The 27,318-nt window shown below is 36.4% G+C and overlaps 1 protein-coding gene across 5 annotated transcripts in view; it reads left to right on the forward strand.

The window, feature by feature from the left end:
* The window catches only part of GRIK2 (glutamate ionotropic receptor kainate type subunit 2), a 1,201,011-nt gene that overhangs the window by 72,074 nt on the left and 1,101,619 nt on the right, over positions 1-27,318 (forward strand). For all 5 annotated transcript variants that reach the window (XM_054557912.2, XM_063724917.1, XM_063724918.1 and 2 more), the window contains exon 3: positions 4,535-4,600. The gene's annotated coding sequence lies outside the window, so the exon portion shown is untranslated. The remainder of the gene's footprint in view (positions 1-4,534; positions 4,601-27,318) is intronic.

Here is a 27,318-nt window from a genome sequence, read left to right on the forward strand (position 1 = left end):
TTTGTTTGTTTTCTCCTAGGAAAGTTAAAATATTTACCTGGGCAGTTGAAGTTTTATGGAGTCACCCTCCCGTTTTTCACAGGTGCTTAACAAGGAACTTCAGTATTGCAAATTTTTCTTAGTATGTTGACTAACTTTTGCTATGTTCTAAAGACAAGTTGAGCTTGAAGGCTGACTTTGATTTACTTAATGTTCTAGCTCAGAATGGTTATATCATTTCCTGCCCCCCAAAATTACAATTTTGTCAAAACACAGTACATTATCTGGGACATAATTTATCCTAAGGGGAGTACATTCTTCACCATTGATAGGTTACAAGCCACTCAAAATTTTCCTAGACTGATTACTAAGAAATAATTAAAAGGTTTTCTGGTTTTCACTGGCACCTGCAAGCAATGGATTCTTAGCTTTTAAAAAATCATCTCATTTTTATATGACTTATTTAGTCCTTGGTAGCTGAAACTGTTTTCTGGGAATGTAAATATTAACAGGCATTTTGTGACGTAAGATTACCTCTTCAAAAGCCTCAGACTGTGGGCCTTTCTAATTATAAACTCTGTACCTATTTGTGTATGAATACTCTGGGAAATCCCTTAGTGTTCTGATCCAAAGCCATGGGAATCATCACAGACAAATTACTTATTTCAGCCTTTCCCTAGATCCATAATCTTGTGTAAGCAGCAGCAGCAGCCAAACAAGTGGAGGCTTCACTGACTGGGTTTTAGGATCTTCCTTAAGCTTGATGTTTTTTTCATGCTGTGTAATCTGTTTTACTTACTGAAAATACGTTCCATTTCTCAGCAAGCAGGCTTAATTCCTGAAATTTTATTACTTTCTCCTTCACCAATTCTGTCCATTTTTGTAATATTTTAAATCCTATTCACCTCTTTCATTACCCAAAGAAAGGTAATCCCACAATTGTTTAGCTTCTGTCCAATAACTGACTATGTTTGAACAGGTTTATTATAAATTGCCCTAGAATATTCTGATTCAGTAATGTTTGTTGATGGGTCATCTCTTACCTCTGAAACTGGAAAATATCAGGCAGTGTATTCCATGACAAATATCAATTCACTCCTAAAATATACCTAATCAGAAGTAAATTTAGCCTTAATGGTAGAATTTTTTGCACTTGCCAGAGCTTGACAATAGCCAAAGACAAGGTTGATTTATACCTTCAGAGCAGGTAAGCCATTGGATAAGTCTACAAAGTCTAACAACATTTTAAAAATTGTAGTGTTCTGTCTATATATTAATATCTGTATATATAACCATGGCATTAAGTACATACACAATGTTGTGCAACAATTACCACTATTTCAAGAGCTTTGTCACCATCCCAAACAGGAACTCTGTACCCACTAACTGTTCCCCACTAATCCCAGCTCTTGTAACCTGTATTCTACTTTCCATCGCTATCAATTTCCTTATTCTAAGTAACTCATGTAAGAGGAATTACACGGCATTTGTTCTTTTGTGTTTGGCTTATCTCACTAAGCATAATGTTTTCAAGGTCACATGTATCAGAATTTCATTCTTCTTTTATGTCTGATTAGTATTTCATTATATGTCTATACAACATTTTGTTTATCCATTCCCCTGTTGATGGACACTTGGGTTGTTTCCACCTTTTGGCTATTGGGAATAATGCAGCCATGAACATTGGTGTACAAGTATCTGTTTGAGTCCCTGCTTTCAATTCTTTGGAGTATATACCTTGGAGTGGAATTTCTGGGTCATATGGTAATTCTATGCTTAACTTTTTGAGGAACAGCCAATCAATTTTCCAGAGTGACAGCACCATTTACATTCCCACCAGCAATGCATAGGGGTTCTAATTTCTCTACAACCCCACCAACACTTGTTATTTTCCATACTTTTGACAACAGCTATCCTAATGGGTGCAACGTATTAATAAATGTTTTTAATCTTAGCAATTAACCATTGCTATGGAATTGTGTCCCTCCAAAATTCAAATATTGAAGTTCCAACGCCTAATACGATGATTTTTGGAGGTAGAGCCTTTGGGGGGAAATTAAGTTTAGATGAGATCATGAGGGTGGAGACTTTTTGATGGGATTCATGCCCTTATAAAAAGAGACACCAGAGACCTTGCTCTCTCTTCTCTACTGAGGAAGGCCATGTGAGCACACAGTAATATGGCTCCATCAACATGCCAAGAAAAGGGCTCTCACCAGAACCTGTCTATGCTGGCAGCCTGATTTTGGATTTCCAGGCTCCAGAACTGTGGGAAAATAAATTTCTATTGTTTAATCCACTTGGTCTGTGGTATTTTGTCATGGTAGCATGAGCTGACTAAGACCCCAGTTAGAAATGGTTAACAGGTTACATAAATTTTAAATATTCTAGAACTTCCTGACAGTTGGCTATCATAAAAGTTGAAGCTATGCAAAAACATATAGCATGGAGTTAAAGGAAATGCCTACATAATCAGTATGGCAGGCAGATAGCCCTCACTAAGATTCTGGGCCCCATGATAATCCTAGAAGCCAATTCTTTTGAAAGGTTGAAATAAGCTATTATAGTAGCCAGTGATTGACCCCAGAAACTGAAAAGAGTTACTGGAAAAAATCTGGTTGTAAATTTCACAAGGATATTCTCTGACACTTTATAGTAGATAATTGATGATACTAGAGGACCTCAACTGAAACCTTGCCAAAAATTTTACATGAAATCATCTACTACAACAAGGACAAATTGATCACTATAGTCAGTCAATGTAAGTGAAGAAATTTTTACTAGGATTGCTGATGATATCTCTGGTAGATGTCTGTAAATGTACGATATGGACAAGAACCCATACCAATACAGACAAGAACCTCCTGTCAACGTCTTCAAAGAGTCTATATAACCTACTTTCTTCTATGGGTTTTGAATATGTCCTAATCAGTATTTGCTAATTCTTAGAGTGAGCTCATGTACTTACTTGCTAGGGAGCTGTGGTTATGAGAGTATCAAACACATTACTGTGTTCTCAACCTGGAATTCCAATCCCTCCAGTGATACAACACTCATCTTACTAGGACTGTTAGAAGATTTTGTAAAGCTTTGTACTTACTCAGAAACTTCATTGTGCCTATCATTGTCAATCCTTAGATCAATTAGGTAGAGCTAATCATATTTTAAAATTCAAACTTGCAAAATTATCTGACATTTTTTGTCTTTCTTGCCCAAGGTTATTCACTCTGACCCTTAAGACAATGAAGTTAACACCTCCCGGCACTTATTGCCTCTTACCACATGGACTTTTAAAAGGTCATACTATGAGACTGGCTATTTCTTTACTAATTTTGGACTGTACTTCAGATATACATCTCAAATTAATTAGACTCAGAAATGAGCTAGACTCAGAAAGGGAAAATGTGGAATGCATTTAATACCTGTCTCTCATGTTTACAGACTTTACCAACAAGGTTTACTATGTAGGTAAATCTTTGGATTCTTTATAAAATATAACATTTCATCTATTTCATGACATCCTTACTGCATGTTCTCCTATCTGGCACCTAATTATCTCTAAAGAGTGTCAAAACCATACAATACAATTTAGCATCAACGAAGGGGTATTTTGGCCAAGAGCTTGTTATTTGGGAAGCCCCCTACCACAGGTATTGAATTTGTGGCACAAAAGCCTTTTGAATATTATCAGTAACTTAGACAGGAACTTATCTTTGTAAATTAATGCTTGTGTCGGGCTACTCAGGTAGTCTTTGCTATCACCCTGGCTACATTTTGATTGCTATTTTTCATTCTCAGAAAAAAGGTAACTACACAGCTTGTTTCAAAGAAGAAAATAACTATGTCTTTACTAAGATATGAAACCGTTTAACTACACAGGGAAATTATAGATGGTTTTCTTCTGCCTTCAAGCCTCTTTATATCACTTTTTATTAGAGGCATGGATGATGGGGAAAATATTAACATGTTATGGTTCAGATATTGAAAGGAGAGTTAGACAATGTCAGTAAGTTCATAGAAATCAATAGAATACCTTCTCTGTTCAAAAATAGAGTCCATAGACATAAATGGACTGTAGAGGTATTATATGTACCATTTTAGGAAAAATAATATTCTTTTTACCCCCTATAGATATTTCTGATAATTTTAATATTACTAAGAAGGTCCAGGAAACCAATAAGAACATTGTAAAATTAGGTAATTTGACTAAAATGCCCATATTTAGTCTATAGGCTTTTTGGTGGATGCAGTCTATTTTCTTGATTTAGTTTAGTTTGGCCACCCTTGGCTCTTGGCTTATGTGTAGATTACAGAATCTGATCATAGTATTCTTGGTATTTGACAGTGGTACTACAATGTTCAAATGTGTAATCTCTAGTATCTTAAATGCTTTTCATAACCACTGTTACATCAAATGATAATCCAACAAAAAGAACAAGGAAACCTGGTGTATGCAGTGGTTGAAATGACCACCAACAGAATTCAGATATGTAATGATGACTGTACAAACATCTATGTAATCATCTCCCCCATGTGATAACCATCTGTTTTCCAGATCAGGCTGAAGAATGACCATGATGGAGAATTGAGAAACAAGACCATTTGTGTCGACAGGAATTTGGTAAGATTTTAGACTATGTCGACCTGACCTAGTTGTTTGTTCCAGGAAAATTTTGTCTGGGAGAGATAAAACTATAAACCAATATATAAATTCACTGTTTGTTTCAGAACTTTCCTACAGACCAATTTATTGGACATAATCTGGTGACCTGGGTATCTGGTGACTTGGGAAAACTGCTCACTTATCAAACAGGGGCTTATTTTTTAAGATTTGCTTCGAGACCCTCACTGTGCTATGTCTACCAATCCTAAATGAATATACCAAAAAGTTTTATCCAATCCTAATCAGTTCCCTGTCTTGAAAGACCTACCTTAAATCACCTGGGTTCAGACCTCACCATCTTATAACTATCTCAGTGCTGATAGCCTTCTTTTGAGATACTGCTAAAACTTTCTCAAGATGGTGTTCTCCTTTAGTGCAGAAATTCCAAATAAAGTTGGTTTTGCTATATTAACAAGTCGTTGGGTGACATTTTTGGAAGTTTAGCAAAAATCTCTATAAACATCTTTAGAAAAAATAGGGTTACCATTTCTTATAATGTTTAGATTTAATATGTTGAGGAGATTACTTCAGAAGTTTAGAAAAACTACTGATTTTAGAGATTAAAAAAATATTATTGAATTTTTAAAATTTCTTTTTAAAATTTATTCAAAAACCAAGTATATTATGAAAGTTGAATAAACCAGAACTGTTGGTGTATGAGGGTTAAGTAGCATTGTTTGTAGTGGTAAGATGTTATTTCTATACATTAAAAAAAAAGTTTCAAGTTGTAATTTAGGTGAAAAAGGAATCAATTGCTGTGGCTTATTCAATGCTCAAAATTTCCAAATGAAAAATAAGAAAAAATGTGCAAGTTATTGTTGACAATGTGAAGAGAGGTATTGGGAGCAAAATGAAAAGAACTTTAAAACATTGAGCATTAGAGGGCATTTAAAAGAAAGATAAAATTTGGGAAAAGGTTTGATTGAGATAAAGTTGGTTAAAATTTGTCCTCTATCTATCAAATTGAGTATTGATTTTGTGCATGTATATATTGTGCTGACTGAAATTAAAATGATGAAACTTAGAGATTTGGAAACTAGAATAGGGGAACAAAAGAGGGCTGTAGGGTGACCTAAATTTCAGTTAGATACTACTGACTGCAAGTAATAAAGGGACTATTTAGATTTCAAAGGAAAAATAAGAAATTTAGCTAGGTGAATTAATACTGTAACTGATTTAAATCAAGAGAATATGGATTAGTTACATTGTACTTATTCTTATTTGAAATAGGAGTTATATAAACTTACTCTTTTATTTTGATTTTGTCTATGCTGTGCCATTCCAAGTGTTCTGACTGTGTTAGGAAAGAAAATCATTCAGAGAAACTCTGACTGATTAAAGCAGCATTATGAGTAGTATTCTGGGTGTTTTAGAAACTAAAACACATTAGCAAAACTTATTTTTTGAAAAAGAATATAAATTTGGTCATTTACTGGCTTAGCAGTGATTTTCATTTTAGTGCAATTATGCTTATATTCTTCCTGAAAGATTATTGGGTGTTACCATAACATACAACTTTTATAATCTCTGACTCTGAAAATATCTTTGAGATAGAGATAAAAACTTGCTACACTTTCAATGAAGTGATTATCATTGAAGTCAATAGGTTGTACATATTATACACAATAGAAGTGTTTTGCAAATCCCTCTCTGTATTTTCTTCATTGTTGATATATGTTATCAACAAGAGTATTATGCAACTGGAAAGCAAAATTCCTCTTTATAGATGCCACATTTTAGGGACTGTAAACAGAATCACAAATCAGTGGTACCATATGCTGACAATACTTCTTCGGTAGAAAGCATCTCTATTTGCCATGATTATGAAGAATCACACTTTTTATGTTTCAATACTTGAGAATAATTATAATAACCAGCAACTCAAGCTTTTTTAAAAAAATGTTTGTTTGTTCTGCCTTCTATCCTGTCATGTCATAGCATGGTTGCTTGTTCCTAGCAGGGCCACATACTGCTTCATTTATGATCAATGTGACAGAAAGCCTTCCTTCCCACATCAGGATCAAAAGTCTTCCTTTTGAACCACTCAGATGAGTTGACACAGTGTGCTAATTGGCTTAGGCCTAGATAATCTGGTCCAGTGACTGTGGGATGAAGAATGGAATTATCAATTGCCTGGAGCCAATGTAGGTCTCATTCCTAGAACTGGGATCATTAGCTCCTATCCATGGAGCTAATGGTGCCAGGAATGGATGTTGGGAGAACAATCACAACATAATACTGCCTGTCTCCAAACTGATGTCTATGATGCTTCTCTATAATTAAATGTTGACCTTTCTCTTCTTTCTGTTTATTGAAATACTTCTCATCTTGTAAGGATAAGGTAAAGATTTATTTTCTTGCTACAAGACACCTTCTTTGACTCTTAATACTCATTATCTATTTTCTCTGTTGGACTTATATTTTATACCATATAATATACAGCTAGATTATATGCTGCCATTTAAAGTTGACCCAGCTAATTTTTAATAGGTTTAAGGCACAAATAAATAACAAAGAATACTTTTATTTTTACCCTGCACTTGTTTCATGTGAGTACCTTTTGTTTTTCAAGCCAAGTTGTACACTCTTTGTGACAGATATTTTTCCCATGTTTTCTGCTGTGCCTCACAGAGTTAGGGTCAGATTAGAAATGGCAGACTATTATTGTCTAATTCCTAATGGTCCAAAACACAGAACTGCTAATTATTGATATGTTGTTGGTCATTAAAATTTTAAAGCTTAATTTTAGGGATTATATTTGGTTTTATCTTAAAATGATATCAATTTTAGTTTAAAAAACCATTACAATTTTAATTTAATCACATAATAGTCTTAGTTTCTTATGTTTTAACTAAATATATATTACAGAGGAATGAAGACTATATATGAAATTATTTTAAATTGCAAAAAGATTCTCAGCTGTGTAAGAATTGTTACTCAGAGTCTCTTGAGTGCTTAATAAATATTTGGTCTTATTACTGTCTAGTTCATGTTTGCTTATCCATTGGAAAATTAAAATAAATCTCCTAATTTTCATAATGATTTTATAATATATCAATCTTCTTTATAACTCCTCTGAGAAAGGATGGTCAATGAGGCATTCTGTAAAAGAAGGTTAAAGGTTTTGTTATTTTAAATCTGCATATGAAACTCATAATTCGAAATGCTTATGGTTTTCTAAAGTTCCTTTTAATAGCTGTATTGTTTTATTTACTCTGCTTAATGTAACTTCTAAATAAATTATGAGTTATCATAAGCTTTCTCTAAAATATGATGATTTTGAATCATAGAAAAATGATTGATGTGCTGTAAATTATCATTCTTAAGAGTAGGGATCTTTGGAGCCGCGCAGCCTGTGTTTGAATCCTAACTGAATGACATTAAACATTAATTGGATGACATTGGGCAAGTTACTTAACTTCTCTGGTGCCTCAGCTTTCTCATTTGTACAACAGTGATAATAATAGTACCTACATTATAGGATTCTCATGAAGGTAAAAGTTTGGTTTAACTTTATTTCTGCATATGAGTTGTATGCAAAATGTCATCATAGAATTACAGAATTAGACATGGCAAAACCTATTTGCTCTTTATTGAAAGATGACTATTCTTAAGTACTACTTAAGTTAGCATAAGTAAAATGCCTAAGTTATAAGTATACAAGGGAATCCTTTTAGAATTCAAAGGAGAAAATACAGCTGCCATTCACTAGGTCTGGAAGCAGGATTTGGAAAGCAGCAGAAATCAAGGCAGCTTCTCTCCCTTTCTTTCCCTTTTTATTGTGGGCTGTAAGGACTCTCTGCTAAGCATCTTTCTGTGTAAGCCTGCTTTATGATTCTCTGTTTGTCCAGATACTCTTCCTCTGCTCCATTTGCTCATGAGCCTGACTTAGCTACCTCACCTTGGCACTGTATCCCTTAAGTGAACTGCCCATCAGAGATAAACTAGAGTTTTTGTATCCTTATAACTAATTTTGGGAGAAATCAAAATTTGTCCAGCTCAGACCAGTTACCCACAATCATCTAGTAAACTATGCCAAGGGGAGGGATAAGACAGCCCCCTGTCCATTCAGAAGGGGGTTTGGGGGCCACTATTCCTAGAACAGGCATTGACTAACAGGGAAATTGACTAGCAAGTACTGGTTAGCTCTGTTTTGAAGATGGACTTAAAAATTTAACAGAAGGAATGTAAAAACAAAGTAGAGAATATCTGTTAATTAATTTCCTAATCAATTTATTTTTAAAGTGACTTACATACATTTTCACTGATCATCTTTCCATGTGTCCCCTTAGCCTCATGTCTGGCACATGACATGGAGGATGGTGGCTGTCCTGTCTACTCCTTACATCATAGGGACAGGGGATGAGTAAAATGGAGGCCCAGATGTCTAAATATTTAAAGTTACAAATCAAACCAACAGATTGTTGAATAAAATATGTTTTATCCTATTTCTTTTACAAATTGACCTTCATAATTATTTGAAAGGCCAGATTTAAAGTTAGGGATCTCAGACTCCATGAAGTTCTATGCTCAAATGCGGTGGCTTACGCATTTTTCTTTCTACTGCTGGCTCTGGAAGGACTTATGTCCACATATGTTCTCAACTTGGTCCACCTGTCCAAACTCTTTCCACATCTCCTACAACCAGCCACCTCTCAGACCTATGAAATGCACACCTGCAGTACAATCTACCCTCAGGAGAATTGAACTGAGGCAGAGGCTTTTGCAGGCCTTAGAAACTGGCTCTAAAAAGTGCAGAGCCCAGGTCAGTGTTCCCTCTTACCTGAGCCTAAAGACAGTTCGGGTAGTGAAAGGAAGTATGTATATCCATTAGATTATGATTCCAGGTGTCAATGAGATTTATCATTGAATGAAAATAAGGAGGGTATTTAATTTTCATAAAGTGGGGGGTTTATGTCATTAACTAAGAAAGGCCAGAGAACATTGATTGTTAAATATGGAGGTTTTACTTTTGCATTTAATAAATGGAAACTATAGAAAAAATATTAATCATCTCTTTTTTAAAGAAGTCCAAAGCACAAGAAATGCAACAATTGTACTTCTTGATATCAATGTTTAAGAAAAAGTTAATAAATTAGACAATGTAAAAAGTGGATTAGTATTTCATGGAAAACAGAAAAAAGCAGGGTTACAACCCTAGTTTCAGACAAAACAGACTTTACATCAACAAAGATAAAAAAAGACAAAGAAGGGCATTACATAATGGTAAAGGGTTCAATTCAGCAAGAAAAGGTAACTTTCCTCAATATATACGTGTCCAATACAAAAACACCCAGATTCATAAAGCAAGTTCTTTGAGACCTTTGAAGAGACTTAGACTCTAACACAATAATAGTGAGAGACTTTAACTCCCCACTGACAATATTAGGCAGGTCATCAAGTTAGAAAACTAAAAGAGATATGTGGGGGCCGAGCCCAGCTTTGGATCTAGTGGACCTGCTAGATATCTACAGAACTCTCCACCCAAAAACAACAGAATATACATTCCTCTCATCACCACTTGGCACTTACTCTAAAATTGATCACCTAATTGGAAGTAAAACACTCCTCAGGAAATGCATAAAAACTGAAATAATAATAAACAGGCTTTCAGACCACAGTGCAATCAAATTAGAACTCAAGATTAAGAAATTCACTCAAAACCACACAACTACATGGAAATTGGACAACCTGCTCCTGAATAAATCTTGGGTAAATAAGGCAGAAATCAAGAAGTTCTCTGAAAATTATGAGAACAAAGAGAAAATGTACCTGAATCTCTGGGATGTGGCAAAAGCAGTGTTATGAGGGAAATTTATAGCACTGAGTGACATATCAAAAAGCTAGAAAAATCTCAAGTTTACAACCTAATATCTCAACTAAAAGAGCTAGAGAACCAAGAGCAAACAAACCCCAAAGCCAGCAGAAGACAAGAAATAACCAAGATCAGGGCTGAATTGAAGGAGATAGAGACATGTAAAACCCTTAAAAAAATTAATGAATCCAGGAGAGGTGTGGTGAGGTGGCTGAATAGGAACAGCTCCAGTTTGCAGCTCCCAGCATGATTGACACAGAAGACAGGTGATTTCCGCATTTCCAACTGAGGCACCTGGTTCCTCTCATTGGGACTGGTTGGACAGTGGGTGCAGCCCACAGAGGGTGAGCTGAAGCAGGGTGGGGCGTTGCCTTACCTGGGAAGCACAAGGGGTTGGGGGATTTCCCTTTCCTAGCCAAGGGAAGCCGTGACAGACTACCTGGAACAAGGGGACACTTCTGCCCAAATACTGCACTTTTCCTAAGGTCTTAGCAACCGGCAGACAAGGAGATTCTCTCTCTTGCTGGGCTCAGTGGGTCCCATGCCCATGGAGCCTTGCTCACTGCTAGCGCAGCAGTCTGAGATTGAACCGCTAGGTGGCAGCCTGGCTGGGGGAGGGGCATCCACCATTGCTGAGGCTTAAGTAGGTAAACAAGCAGATGGGGAAGCTCAAACTGGGCGGAGCCCACCACGGCTCAACAAGGCCTGCTGCCTCAGGACTCCACCTCTGTGAGCAGCGCATAGCTAAACAAAAGGCAGCAGAAAACTTCTGCAGACTTAAACGTCCCTGTCTGAAGCACTCTGAAGAGAGCAGTGGTTCTCCCAGCATGACATTTGTGCTCTGAGAATGGACAGACTGCCTCCTCAAGTGGGTCCCTGACCCCCGTGTAGCCTAACTGGGAGACACCTCCCAGTAGGGGCCAACAGACACCTCAAACAGGTGGGTGCCCCTCTGCAATGAATTTCCAGAGGAAGAATCAGGCAACAATATTTGCTGTTCTGCAATATTTGCTGTTTTGCAGCCTCCGCTGTTGATACCCAGGCAAACAGGGCCTGGAGTGGACCTCCAGGAAACTCCAGTATACCTGCAGCTAAGGGAGCTGACTGTTAGAAGGAAAACTAACAAACAGAAAGGAATAGAATCAACATCAACAAAAAGGACATCCACACCAAAACCCCATCTGTAGGTCACCGATGTTAAAGACCAAAGGCAGATAAAAACCACAAAGAGGGGAAGAAACCAGAGCAGAAAAGCTGAAAATTCTAAAAATCAGAGTGCCTCTTCTCCTCCAAAGGATTGCAGCTCCACGCCAGCAATGGAACAAAGCCAGATGGAGAATGAATTTGATGAGTTGACAAAAGTAGGCTTCAGAAGGTCAGTAATAACAAACTTCTCCAAGCTAAAGGAGGATGTTTGAACTCATAGCTAGGAAGCTAAAAACCTTGAAAAAGGCTTAGATGAATGGCTAACTAGAATAAACAGTGTAGAGAAGACTTTAAATACCTGATGGAGCTGAAAAACATGGCAAGAGAACTTTGTGAAGCATGCACAAGCTTCAGTACCCAATTTGATCAAGTGGAAGAAAGGGTATCAGTGATTGAAGATCAAATTAATGAAATAAAGCAAGAAGACAAGGTTAAAGAAAAAAGAGTAAAAAGAAACAAACAAAGCCTCCAACAAATATGTGACTATGTGAACCACATCTACATTTGATTGGTGTATCTGAAAGTGATGGGGAGAATGGAACCAAGCTGGGAAACACTCTTCAGGATACTATCCAGGAGAACTTCCCCTACCTAGCAAGGCAGGCCAACATTCAAATTCAGGAAATACACAGAACACCACAAAGATACTCCTTGAGAAGAGCAACTCCAAGACACATAATTGTCAGATTCACCAAAGTTGAAATGAAGGAAAAAATGCTAAGGGTAGCCAGAAAGAAAGATCAGGTTACCCACAAAGGGAAGCCCATCAGACTAACAGCAGATCTCTCAGCAGAAACCGTACAAGCCAGAAGAGAGTGGGGGCCAATATTCAACATTCTTAAAGAAAATAATTTTCATATCCAGCCAAACTAAGCTTCATATGAGAAGGAGAAATAAAAGCCTTTACAGACAAGCAAATACTGAGCGATTTTGTCACCACCACGCCTGCCTTACAAGAGCTCCTGAAGGAAGCACTGAACATGGAAAGGAACAACGGATACCAGCCACTGCAAAAATATAGCAAATTGTAAAGACCATCGATGCTAGGAAGGAACTGCATCAACTAACGGACAAAATAACCAGCTAACATCATAATGACAGGATCAAATTCACACATAACAATATTAACATTAAAAGTAAGGTTAATTTAATTGGGGCTAAATGCCCCAATTAAAAGACACAGACTGGCAAATTGGATAAAGAGTCAAGACCAATCAGTATGCTGTATTCAGGGGACTCATCTCATGTGCAGAGATGCACATAGGCTCAAAATTAAGGGATGGAGGAAGATCTACCAAGCAAATGGAAAGCAAAAAAAAAAAAAAAAAAAAAAAAAAAAAAGGAGGGATTGCAATCCTAGTCTCTGATAAAACAGACTTTAAACCAACAAAGATCAAAAGAGACAAAGATGTGGAGAAATAGGAACACTTTTACACTGTTGGTGGGACTATAAACTAGTTCAACCATTGTGGAAGACAGTGTGGCGATTCCTCAGGGATCTAGAATTAGAAATACCATTTGACCCAGCCATCCCATTACTGGGTATATACCCAGAAGATTATAAATCATGCTGCTATAAACACACATGCACACGTATGTTTATTGTGGCAGTAATCACAATAGCAAAGGCCTGGAACCAACCCAAATGTCCAACAATGATAGACTGGATTAAGAAAATGTGGCACATATACAACATGGAATACTATGCAGTTATAAAAAAGGATGAGTTCATGTCCTTTGTAGGGACATGGATGAAGCTGGAAACCATCATTCTTAGCGAACTATCGCAAGGACAAAAAACCAAACACCACATGTTCTCACTCATAGGTGGGAATTGAACAATGAGAACACATGGGCACAGGAAGGGGAACATCACACACTGGGGCCTGTTGTTGGGTGGGGGGAGTGGGGAGGGATAGCATTAGGAGATATACCTAATGTAAATGATGAGTTAATGGGTGCAGCACACCAACATGGCACATGTATACATATGTAACAAACCTGCACATTGTGCATATGTACCCTAAAACTTAAAGTATAATAAAAAAATTTAAAAAAAAGGAGACAAAGAAGGCCATTACATCATGATAAAGGGTTCAATTCAAAAAGAAGAGCTAACTATCTAAATATATATGCATCCAATACAGGGGCACCCAGATTCATAAAGCAAGTCCTGAGAGACCTACAAACAGACTTACACTCCCACACAATAATAATGGGAGACTTTAACACCCCACTGTCAATATTAGACAGATCAACAAGACAGTAGATTAAGAACAATATCCAGGACTTGAACTCAGCTCTACACCAAGCAGACCTAATAGACATCTACAGAACTCTCCACCTCAACTCAACAGAATATACATTCTTCTCAGCACCACATCACACTTATTCCAAAATTGACCACATAGTTGGAAGTAAAGCACTCCTAAGCAAATGTAAGAGAACAGAAATCACAACAAACTGTCTCTCAGACCACAGTGAAATCAAATTAGAACTCATGATTAAGAAACTCACTAAAAACCACACAACTACATGGAAACTGAATGACTTGCTCCTGAATGACTACTGGGTAAATAATGAAATGATGGCAGAAATAAAGATGTTCTTTGAAACCAATGAGAAGAAAGACACAAGGTACCAGAATCTCTGGGACACATTTAAAGCAGTGTGTAGAGGGAAATTTATAGCACTAAACGCACACGAGAGAAATCAGGAAAGATCTAAAATCGCAACCCTAACATATTTAAAAGAACTAGAGAAGCAAGAGCAAACACATTCAAAAGCTAGCAGAAGGCAAGAAATAACTAAGATCAGAGCAGATCTGAAAGAGATAGAGACACAAAAAAACCCTTCAAAAAATCAATGAATTGAGGAGGTGGTTTTTTGAAAAGATCAATAAAATAGACCACTAGCAAGACTAATAAAGAAGAAAAGAGAGAAGAATCAAATAGACACAATAAAAATGATAATGGGGATATCACCACCAATCCCACAGAGATACAAACCATTATCAGAGAATACGATAAACACCTCTATGCAAATAAACTAGAAAATCTAGAAAAAATGGATAAATTTCTGGACACATACACCCTCCTAAGACTAAACCAGGAAGAAGTTGAATCGATGAATAGACCAATACCAGGTTCTGAAATTGAGGCAATAATTAATAGCCTACCAACTAAAAAAAGTCCAGGACCAGACGGTTTCACAGCCGAAGTCTACCAGAGGTAAAAAGAGGAGCTGGTACCATTCCTTCTGAAAGTATTCCAATCAATAGAAAAAGAGGGAATCCTCCCTAACTCATTTTATGAGGCCAGCATCGTCCTGATACCAAAGTCTGGCAGAGACAAAACAAAAAAAGAGAATTTTAGACCAATATCCCTGATGAACATTGATGTGAAAATCCTCAATAAAATACTGGCAAACCAAATCCAGCAGCACCTCAAAAAGCTTATCCACCAAGATCAAGTTGGTTTCATCCCTGGGATGCAAGGCTGGTTCAACATATGCAAATCAATAAACGTAATGCATCACATAAACAGAACCAAAGACAAAAGCCACGTGATTATCTCAATAGATGCAGAAAAGGCCTTTGACAAAATTCAACAGCCCTTCATGCTAAAAACTCTCAATAAACTAGGTATTGATGGAACATATCTCAAAATAATAAGAGCTATTTATGACAAACCCACAGCCAGTATCATACTGAATGGGCAAAAACTGGAAGCATTCCCTTTGAAAACTGGCACAAGATGGGGATGCCCTCTGTCACCACTGCTATTCAACATAGTGTTGGAAGTTCTGGCCAGGGCAATCAGGCAACAGAAAGAAATAAAGGGTATTCAATTAGGAAAAGAGGAAGTCAAATTGTCCCTGTTTGCAGATGACATGACTGTATATTTAGAAAACCCCATCGTCTCAGCCCCAAATCTCCTTAAGCTGATAAGCAACTTCAGCAAAGTCTCAGGATACAAAATCAATGTACAAAAATCACAAGCATTCTTACACACCAATAACAGACAAACAGCCAAATCATGAGTGAACTCCCATTCACAATTGCTACAAAGAAGATAAAATACCTAGGAATCCAACTTACAAGGGATGTGAAGGACCTCTTCAAGGAGAACTACAAACCACTGCTCAATGAAATAAAAGAGGACACAAACAAATGGAAGAACATTCCATGCTCATGGGTAGGAAGAATCAATATCGTGATAATGGCCATACTGCCCAAGGTAATTTATAGATTCAGTGCCATCCCCATCAAGCTACCAATGACTTTCTTCACAGAATTGGAAAAAACTACTTTAAAGTTCATATGGAACCAAAAAAGAGCCCACATTGCCAAGACAAGCCTAAGCCAAAAGAACGAAGCTGGAGGCATCACACTACCTGACTTCAAACTATACTACAAGGCTACAGTAACCAAAACAGCATGGTACTGGTACCAAAACAGAGATATAGACCAATGGAACAGAACAGAGCCCTCAGAAATAATGCCGCATATCTACAACCATCTGATCTTTGACAAACCTGACAAAAACAAGCAATGGGGAAAGGATTCCCTTTTTAATAAATGGTGCTGGGAAAACTGGCTAGCCATATGTAGAAAGCTGAACCTGGAACCTTTCCTTACACCTTATACAAAAATCAATTCAAGATGGATTAAAGACTTAAATGTTAGACCTAAAACCATAAAAACCCTAGAAGAAAACCTAGGCAATACCATTCAGGAGGTAGGCATGGACAAGGACTTCATGACTAGAACACCTAAAGCAATAGCAACAAAAGCCAAAATAGACAAATGGGATCTAATTAAAGTAAAGAGCTTCTGCACAGCAAAAGAAACTATCATCGGAGTGAACAGGCAACCTACAGAATGGAAGAAAATTTTTACAATCTACCTATCTGACAAAGGGCTAATATCCAAAATCTACAAAGAACTTAAACAAATTTACAAGAAAAAAATCAAACAACCCCATCAAAAAGTAGGCAAAGGATACGAACAGACACTTTTCGAAAGAAGATATTTATGCAGCCAACAGACACATGAGAAAATGCTCATCATCACTGGTCATCAGAGAAATGCAGATCAAAACCACAATGAGATACCATCTCACACCAATTAGAATGGCGATCCTTAAAAAGTCAGGAAACAACACGTGCTGGAGAGGATGTGGAGAAATATGAACGCTTTTACGCTGTTGGTGGGAGTGTAAACTAGTTCAACCATTGTAGAAGACAGTGTGGAGATTCCTCAAGGATCTAGAACTAGAAATACCATTTGACCCAGCCATCCATTACTGGGTATATACCCAAAGGATTATAAATCATACTAGTATAAAGACACATGCACACATATGTTTATTGCAGCACTATTCACAATAGCAAAGACTTGCAACCAACCCAAATGTCCATCAGTGATAGACTGGATTAAGAAAATGTGGCACATATACACCATGGAATACTATGCAGCCATAACAAAGGATGAGTTCATGTCCTTTGCAGGGACATGGATGAAGCTGGAAACCATCATTCTAAGCAAACTATCACAATGACAGAAAACCAAACACCACATGTTCTCACTCATAAGTGGGAGTTGAACAATAAGAACATATGGACATAGGGCAGGGAACATCACACACTGGGGCTGGCTAGGGGAGGGATAGTATTAGCACAATTATCTAATGTAAATGTTGAGTTGATGAATGCAGCAAACCAACACAGCATATGTATAAATATGTAACAAAACCGCATGTTTTGCACATGTGCCCTAGAACTTAAAGTATAATAATAAAATAAGTAAAAAAAAATTTGCAAATTAATAGATGTGATTCATCACATAAACAGAACTAAAGACAAAAACCACATGGTTATCTCAATAGATACAGAAAAGGACTTTGATAAAATTCGCCATCGCTTTGTGCTAAAAAGTCTTGGTAAACTAGACATTGAAGGAACACATCTAAAAATGATAAGAGCCAGATATGACAAACCCACAGCCAATATCATACAATGGGCAAAATCTGGAAGCATTCCCCGTGAAAACCACCACAAGACAAGGATGCCCTCTCTCACCACTCCTATTCACCACAGTATTGAAAGTTCTGGCCAGGGCAATCAGAAGAGAGAAGGAAATAAAGTGTATTCAGACAGGAAGAGATGAAGTCAAATTATCATTGTTTGCAGATGACATGATCCTATATCTAGAAAACCCCATTGTCACAGCCTGAAACTTCTTAATGTGAGAAGCAACTTTCACAAAGTTTTAAGATACAAAATGAATGTGCAAAAGTCACTAGCATTCCCATACACCAACAACAGTCAAGCCAAGGGACAAATCAGGAATGAAATCCCATTCACAATTGTCACAAAAAGAATAAAATACCTAGAAACACAGGTGACAAGGGAAGTGAAGGACCTTTTCAAGGAGAACTGCAAACCACTGCTCAAATAAATCAGAGAGGGCACAAAGAAATATAAAAATATTCCATGCTCATAGATAGGAAGAATCAATATTGTGAAAATACCCATACTGCCCAAAGCAATTTATAGATTTATTCCCATTAAACTACCATTGACATTCTTCACAGAATTTGGAAAAACTATTTTAAAATTCATATGGAACCTGAAAAGAGCCTGAAAAGCCAAGACAATCCTAAACATGAAGAAAGCTGAAGGCATCACACTACTCGACTTCAAACTATACTAGAAGGCTACAGTAACCAAAATAGCATGGCACTGGTGCAAGAACAGACACATAGACCGGTGGAACAGAATAGAATTGGAAATAAGACCACACACCTACAACCATCTGATCTCTGACAAACCTGACAAAAACAAGCAATGGGGAAAGGATTGCCTACTTAATAAATGGTGCTGGGAGAACTGGCTAGCCATATGCAGAAAATTGAAACTGGAACCCTTTCTTACACCATATAAAACGATCAACTCCAGATGGATTAAAGATGTAAATGTAAAACTGAAAACTATAAAAACCCTCAAGACAACCTAGGCAATACAATACAGGACATAGGCACAGGCAAACTTTTCATGATGAAGATGCCAAAAGCAACTGTGGCAAAAGCAAAAATTGACAAATGGCATCTAATTAAATTAAAGAGCTTCTGCACAGGATAAAAAGCTATTGTCAGAGTAAATAGACATCTATAGAAAAGGAGAACATTTTTGCAATCTACCCATCTGACAAAGGTCTAACATCCAGCATCTACAAGGAACTTAAACAAATTATAAGAAATAAACAAACAACCCCATTAAACAGTGGGCAAAGGACATAAAGAAATGCTTTGTAAAAGAAGAATACTTATGGCCAACAAACATATGAAAAAAAGCTCACTATCACTGATCATTAGAGGAATGCAAACCAAAACCACAGTGAGATACCATCTCACACCAGTCAGAATGGCTATTACTAAAAAGTCAAAAAAACAACAGATGCTGGTGAGATTGTGGAGAAAAAGAAATCCTTATACACTGTTGGTGGGAGTGTCAATTAGTTCAACCATTGTGGAAGACAGTGTGCCGATTCCTTAAAGATCAAGAGGCAGAAATACCATTTGATGCAGCAATCCCATTACTGGGTATATACCCAAAGGAGTATAAATCATTCTATTTTAAAGATACATGCACACATATGTTCACTGAAGCACTATTCACAATAGGAAAAACATAGAATCAACCTAAATGCCCATCAATGATAGATTAGATAAAGAAAATGTGGTACATGTACACCATGGAATACTATGCGGCCATAAAAAGAAATGAGATCATCTCCTTTGCAGGGACATGGAGCTGGAAGCCATTATTCTCAGTAAACTAGCACAGAAATAGAAAATCAAATACTGCATGTTCTCACTCTTAAGTGGGAGCTGAATGATGAGAACACATGTACACATCAGGGGAACAACATACACTGGGGTCTGTCAGAGGGTGGAGGGTGGGAGGAGGGAGAGTATCAGTAAGAATAGCTAATGAATGCTTAGCTTATTACCTAGGAAATAGGATGATCTGTGCAGCTAATCACCATGGCACATGTTTACCTATGTAACAATCCTGCACATCATGCACATGTACCCCTGAACTTAAAATAAATGTTGGAAATAAACAAAAAAAAGTACATTTTGGAGTAGAGACCTTTTCTTTCCATCTATCTCCAGATTTAAGACTCAGCTCTTTCTAAGAAATTATGTACCTTGAAAGTCCGTTTACCTCTGGAATAAATGAATCTATATATTTCCTGGATATTGAAGACTTTAACAAATATAACAAAAAAATGAATGTGATTTAATATTTAGCTTTTTATTTTTAAAAGTATTCTTCAGAAAATTGCTAGAGGAAAAAAATCTGGCCTAATTAAATAATAATTTCTATATACTCCCTACTTACTTTTCAGAGCAGCAACAGAACTGTCTTTTTCAATGTGACATAAACACTCTCTCCACAGTCACTAAGAAATTAAGAAAACCTCATTTATTTTTCCAGGGCCCATTAACAAGTCCATATTTTATTTGTCTTTCTTCTTCATTTTCAGCTGCGCTTTGCTAATAAGAAAAAGCTAACATTTTTTCTAGCAATCAAAATCTATTCACAATACTGATTTCCAATTATTTAAAGAATGAATTGCATTTTGCAATTTTGGCTAGTTTAAAAAGTGGATTCAGTAAATATCTTGCCTGGAAAAAGAGATAATAGGTTCATCATGGCTATTGTCCCTTAAGTCAGAGTTACACAACTGTAGTTTGTTTAATCCTTTTCTTTTTCTTGCCCTTGGTAAAGACATTTCATTAACATTTTAACTTATATGGAAATAAATTATTTTAGTTTGGAGCTTTAATAACCTACATAGTGTGTATTTTCTGTGAGCCTGCATTTTTTTTAATAGAAAAGATTCTAACAGGTTTTAACATTGGTTTTAATTTTGTATTCTTAACAGTGTCTACTGACCCACTGAAATTTTCAATACTGAGTTTGAGCCATATTTATATTGTAAAGAAAGAGCAAATCATTAACTGCATGGACTCAGGTTATAATAGAAGCAGATTCGTGTACCAGGTTTTACTCTGATATAGTGAAATAATATCATTCAAATGCAATCTTGACCATGGGTATCCCTCAAATCACCCTTTTTTAAGGGAATTTGCCATGAAACACTGCCATTTCTTTTCTGTTGTGTAGGAAGGGTACATGCCTCTGCCATGCACAGGTTTACTGGGTGTCAGTCCTGAATTTAGTAATTAAAAAAAATTGATAATTAAAAATAATAAGCAAATGGTCTTTTAGAATTCTCTTTGGACACTTTCTTTAAAATTGGCTTTAAAAATAAAATATCTGAATTTACTAAATAGCCAAATTAAACATTAATGACATTACAATGTATAACAAAAAGGAATTTAGCTTTGCCCCTAGATGAAGAGAGCCACCTCAGCATTTGTCCCAGTGTCTTCATTGCTTGTTCTCCTCTTCCGTCTTCCCACATCTTTTTCATATGAACTGGTTCAGTGTTTACTAAATGCTAGTTATGTAACTGGGGTTTGCTTTTCTGGATACAAATGTATTTATGTGTTCATTTTCCCTTTCTCCTGCAGTCACTCTAGTTGTTAACGTTTTCTTTTCGGCTCCACTTTTTCTCTTCTTTATTCTTTATGTTAAATGACTCACTCTCGCTCCCGAGCCCCATCATGCTGTGGCCTCTCCTGCTCCTTTTATCTGCACTCACCCTTTCAGAACCACTTTCACAAGCTCACTCACCCTCATGCCTGTTGAGTTGCACAGATTTGTTTGAGCTCTCTGGGCTTTCCCTCTGTGCTGTTCATCTGGGCCCAGAGGTCATATGTTTTGGGCCCAGCTACCCTGTAAGGAGAGAGCTTGTGTCATTGTTCCCTAAAGGTGATGTTCTTATTTATGTTATCCACCACGTAACACTTCATGTTCCCTCTGCAGTTTAGTAAGGAGTGCCTACTAGCCAGCAGACAGCCATGTCATTCTGGACATTGGTCCAGTCATTACATTATATGCCATGGTCATTGATCCATATTTTCCTCTTTTGTCCTCTCTGAATGATATTATAGAAAGAACTATTTCCTCCCTTTAAGAAACTAAAATATTTGTAGAGAAGAATCTAGCTGTCAAGCAACTCCCTTGAACCAAACTATTACTTTATAATGCTTTCTGGTCTTCTCCCTACACGTCTTCATTGTAGCTAGGAAGCAGGTTTAAGGAATTATCTTTCAGAATTTTAAAAATTTAAATTACTTATTGCCCACTGCATGTAAGTTGCTAAAGATCTAGAATTATTAAAGGCTTACTGTAGGTTTCAGTGAGTGTGAAATTCAAATAAAATTTAAGTGAAAGCCTCAATTACTAAGAATGATCATAATCAGCTTGATTCATTCATTCGGTAAATATTTATTAAAAATTTTTAAGATAGTTTAGATGCTGAATATATAGCAGTGAATGAAATAAACAAACTCTTTGCCTTTGTGTAGTTTACATAATAGTCGGGGGGACAAGTAAAAAACAAGTTAATATATAATGTAATGTCAACTGGTGAATATATGTGGAAAGAAGAAAAGGATATCTTAATTAAAATAAGTAATATATCGAGGTCAAAATTTCTTTTTGCAACCTCACCACCAAATACAACTTCTATAAGCTACTCCTAAAACATGAACATTGCTTTGTCATGTATTTTGTAATGGAATTTTTAGATCATAAACTTCTTGCTAAAATATACCATGCATAGGAAGAACCATACACCAAATACAACTTCTATAAGCTACTCCTAAAACATGAACATTGCTTTGTCATGTATTGTGTAATGGAATTTTTCGATCATAAACTTCATGCTAAAATTTACCATACATAGGAAGAGGGTACAAATTATAAAAGTGCAGCTCAGTGAATTTTTTTCACTAATGAACACACTGGTGTAACCACTACTCAGATAAATAAACAGAATAATTACCATTAGCTCTTCCTAGTCACTAACATCACCTCCCAAAAGCAACCACTATTTTTACTTCATGTAACTAATTAATTCTGTATGCTCTTAAACTTTAAATAGATGAAGTTGTATAGCCTGTGTTCTCTTGTGTTTCTTCTCTTTCTTTCATTGAGATTATCAGTGTTGTTGTGTGCAACAGTGTTTTTCATTCTTATTGCTATTTAGCTTTCTCTTATATGAATACATTATAATTTATTAATCCATTCTACTGTTAAAAAACATTTGTATTGTTTTCAGTTTTTGAGTAATACAAATAGTGCTACAATAACATTCTTATAAACGTCTTTTAAAAAATTTTACTTTTTTTTCCTAGGGAAGATCACAGATGGCCATATAAATGTCTTTTGATGAACATATTTTTGCATCTTTGCAGTGTATATACATAGAAGTAGCAGTGCTTCATCATAGATTTTGCATGTATCTAGCTTTAGTGGATATTGCCAAACTGTGATTATACTAAGTCACACTCTCAGAACAGGGTATGAGAGTTTAGTTATCCACATTCTGATGAACACTTGGTATGATTCTTTTCAATTTTATCTATTCTTATGTTATCTCACAAGTTTTACTTTGCATTTCCATGAGGAGTAATGATTGTGAGAACATATTCACATTTATTCTCCATTTTAGATCATCTTTTATGAAGTGTCCATACGAGTCATTTGTCTATTTTTAAAACTGAATTATCCACTTTTTCTTTATTGTTTTATTTTATTTATTTTATTTTTAACTTTTATTTTAGGTTTGGGGATACATGTGAACCTTTGTTACATAGGTAAACTTGTGTCATGGGGGTTTGTTGTACAGATTATTTCAACACCCAGGTATTAACCCAGTACCTAATAGCTATCTTTTCTGTTCCTCTTCCTCCTGCCACCGTCCCTCTTCAAGTAGACCCCAGTGTCTGTTGTTTCCTTCTTTGTGTTCATAAGTTCTTATCATGTAGCTTCCACTTATAAGTGAGAACTTGTGGTATTTGGTTTTCTGTTCCTGCATTAGTTTGATATATATTTTTTCTTACTGTTTTGTAGGAGCTTTAGGTACAAGTCCTTTGTCGGCCAGATAAATACAAAATGTTTTCTTTCATTCTTTTTTTTTTTTTTTTTTACTTTTTAAGGTGCCTTTTTTTGTTCTTCTTAATTTTAAGGTAGCTCAATTGATTAATCTTTTCTTTCATGGTTAGTGCTTTTGAGGTTCTGTTGAAAATGTCTAATATAATATAATATAGTACAATGAAATATAATATAAATTTCCTATGTTATTTTTTAGAAGCTTTTAGTGTTATACACTCCATTTAAACTTAAAATACATCTGGAAGAGATGTTCTTGTTGGTGTAATGTAAAGGTCAAGACTTACATTTTTTCTCATGTAGGGATGTCATGGCCTCAGCATCCTTTATTTAAAAATCACCCTTTTCTACTACATTTTAGTAGCTACAGTTTATTTAAAAAGCACCCTTTTCTACTATGTTTTACTACTACTACCTTGTAGTGGCCTTTGTCATAAATCAAGTGACTATATATGTTTTGTTTGTTTCTGTATTCTCTATTCTGTTGTATTGGTCTATTTATCCATCCTGGGGTTCATATCACACTGTCTGCAGGATCAAGTACTCCAATTTTGATCTTTTTCAAAAATGAGTGTTTGCATTTAAATTTAAATATTAGCGAATATATGTATATATACACATGCACATACATGTACAGGCAGACAGACAGACACCCATGCACTCTAAAATTTTAATTACAACTGCATTTAGTCTATAAAATAATTTCAGAACAAACTGCATATTCACAATATTAAGCCTTCTAATCAACAAATAAGGTATTATTTAGACCTTTTTTCCAGTCTCAGTATTTTTTTGTTTTCTGTACAAACATCCTTCAAATCTTGCATGAGATTTTTTCCTATGTCTTAAAGTTGTTTTTCGAAGCTATTTTTGTAAAAGATAACTGTTTTAAAATTTTTATTTTCTATGTTTATTGCTATTGTACAAATTTCAATTGATTTTCACGTGCTGAACTGGCTTTATTTGTTTATTTATTTATTTAGAGACAGAGTCTTTATCACTCAGGCTGGAGTGCAGTGGCGCGATATTGGCTCACTGTAACCTCCACCTCCTTGGTTCAAGTGATTCTCGTGCCTCAGCCTTTCGAGTAGCTGGGATTAGAGGCATGTGCCACCATGCCCAGCTAATGTTTGTTTTTTTTATTCTGTGTTTTTGAGACAGGGGTCTCACTCTGTCGCCCAGGCTGGAGTGCATTGGCGGGATCTCGGCTCACTGCAACCTCTGTCTCCTGGGTTCCAGTGATTCTCCAGCCTCAGACTCCCAGGTAGCTGGGACTACAGACATGAGCTACCAAAACCTGGCTAATTTTTGCATTTTTTGTAGACACAGGGTTTTGCTATGTTGGCTAGGCTTGTCTCTAGCTCCTGGTCTCAAGTGATCCACTATCCTCGCCCTCCCAAAGTGCTAGGATTACAAATGTGACCTACTGGGCCCAGCCTGGATTTTCTATATATATAATTGTGCCATTTATGAATATAACCTCATTTCTCCCTTTCCAGTTCTTATTCCTTTTACACATCTTATTGAGCATACTAGGCCCTTTAGAGTATGTAGTTATAGCCTTGTATTAGTCTGTTTTCACAGTGCTATAAATAAATACCTGAGACTGGGTAATTTATAAAGGAAAGAAGTTTAATTGACTCAGTTCCCCATGGCTGGGGAGGCCTCGGGAAACTTACAATCATGGTGGAAGGTGAAGGGGAAGCAGTCTTGGGCCTTCTCACATGGCGGCAGGAGAGAGTGAATGAGTGCAGGAAAAATTGCCATTTATAAAACCAACAGATGTTTTGAGAACTCACTTACTATCAGGAGAACAGCATGGGGGAACCACTCCCATGACCCAGTAACCTTCTAGAAGGTCCCTCCCCCAACAGGTGGGGATTACAATTCAAGATGAGGTTTGGGTGGGGACACAGAGCCCGACATATCAACCCTGCAGTATTTCACTGTTTAACATGATGTTTCCTTTAGGTTTCTTTAGAAGCATATAACCAGATAAAATTAATTTAGAACATTACCAAACTTAAAAGATCCAGAAATGTTTTTTCAGCATTTATTAAGATAATCATATGTGATTGCACCTTCATTTTTCCCTCTTAATGTGGGGAATTACATTGATGTTTCAATGTAAAACCGAACTTTCATTCCTGAAATAAATCCAGCTTGCTCTCAATTATTGTGCTTTTTGCATAATTTAGATTTGAATTGCTAATATTTTGTTAATGATATTTGCATCCATATTTATATGGGTGATAAAACTATAATTCTCCTTTCTTGTAATATCTTTGTCACATTTTGTAGGCAGTATGGATTTGGATATTGTTTTCATAATCCAGTCTGTCAATTTTAATCTTTTTGTTAGATTATTTAGTCTGTTTACATTTAATGTAATTACTGATATATTTGGATATACAAATATAAATATACATATATATGTACTCTCTTACTATTTTTCATTTGTGCCATCTGTTCTCTGGTAAAACTCTACCTCCTGTTCTTGATCTTCTTGAGCATATTAATTATAATTATTTTATTTATTTATTTTTAAACATTTTAATTTTAATTTTTTTTGACACAGAGTCTTACTGTCTTCCATGCTGGAGTACAGCGGAGCAATCTGGGCTCACTGCAACCTCCACCTTCTGGGTTCAAGCGATTCTGGTGTCTCAGCCTCCCGAGTAGCTGGGATTACAAGCACACGCCATCATGTCAGGCTAATTGTTTTTGTATTTCTAGTAGAGAGGGGGTTTCGCCGTGTGTGCCAGGCTGGCCTTGAACTCCCGACCTCAAGTGATCTGCCTGCTCGGCCTCCCAAAGTGCTGTGATTACAGACATGAGCCACTGCACCTGACCACAATTATTTTAAATTCAATTTTTAATAACTCCAAAATATGAATCAACTATGAATCCCTTTCTATTAAATTACTTTCTGTATTCTTTTGTCTTCCCTTTTGGTTCTGGTAATTTTTGATTGGCTGCTAGATTTTTTGCATTTCATACCTGGGGACTGTTGTGGGGTGGAGGGAGGGGGGAGGGATAGCATTAGGAGACATACCTAATGCTAAATGACGAGTTAATGGGTGCAGCACACCAGCATGGCACATGTATACATATGCAACTAACCTGGACATTGTGCACATGTACCCTAAAACTTAAAGTGTAATAATAATAAAATAAAATAAAATAAAATAAAAAATTTTAAAGGCCGGGCACAGTGGCTCATGCCTATAATCCCAGCACTTTGGGAGGCAGAGGCGGGTGGATGACGAGGTCAAGAGATTGAGACCATCCTGGCCAACAAGTGAAATCCTGTCTCTACTAAAAATACAAAAATTAGCCGGGTGTGATGGCACGTGCCTGTAGTCCCAGCTACTCGGGAGGCTGAGGCAGAAGAATTGCTTGAACCTGGGAGGCAGAGGTTGCAGTGAGCCGAGACTGTGCCACTGCACTTCAGCCTGGTGACAGAGCAAGATTCCATCTCAACAAAAAAAAAGTAAAGATTTGGGTGATACTATATTTCCCTAATTAGGACTTAACTTGTCCTCTGGAAAACAGCTAG

Source organism: Pongo abelii, chromosome 5 (assembly GCF_028885655.2).
Source record: "Pongo abelii isolate AG06213 chromosome 5, NHGRI_mPonAbe1-v2.0_pri, whole genome shotgun sequence".
NCBI classification, from domain to species: Eukaryota; Metazoa; Chordata; class Mammalia; order Primates; family Hominidae; genus Pongo; species Pongo abelii.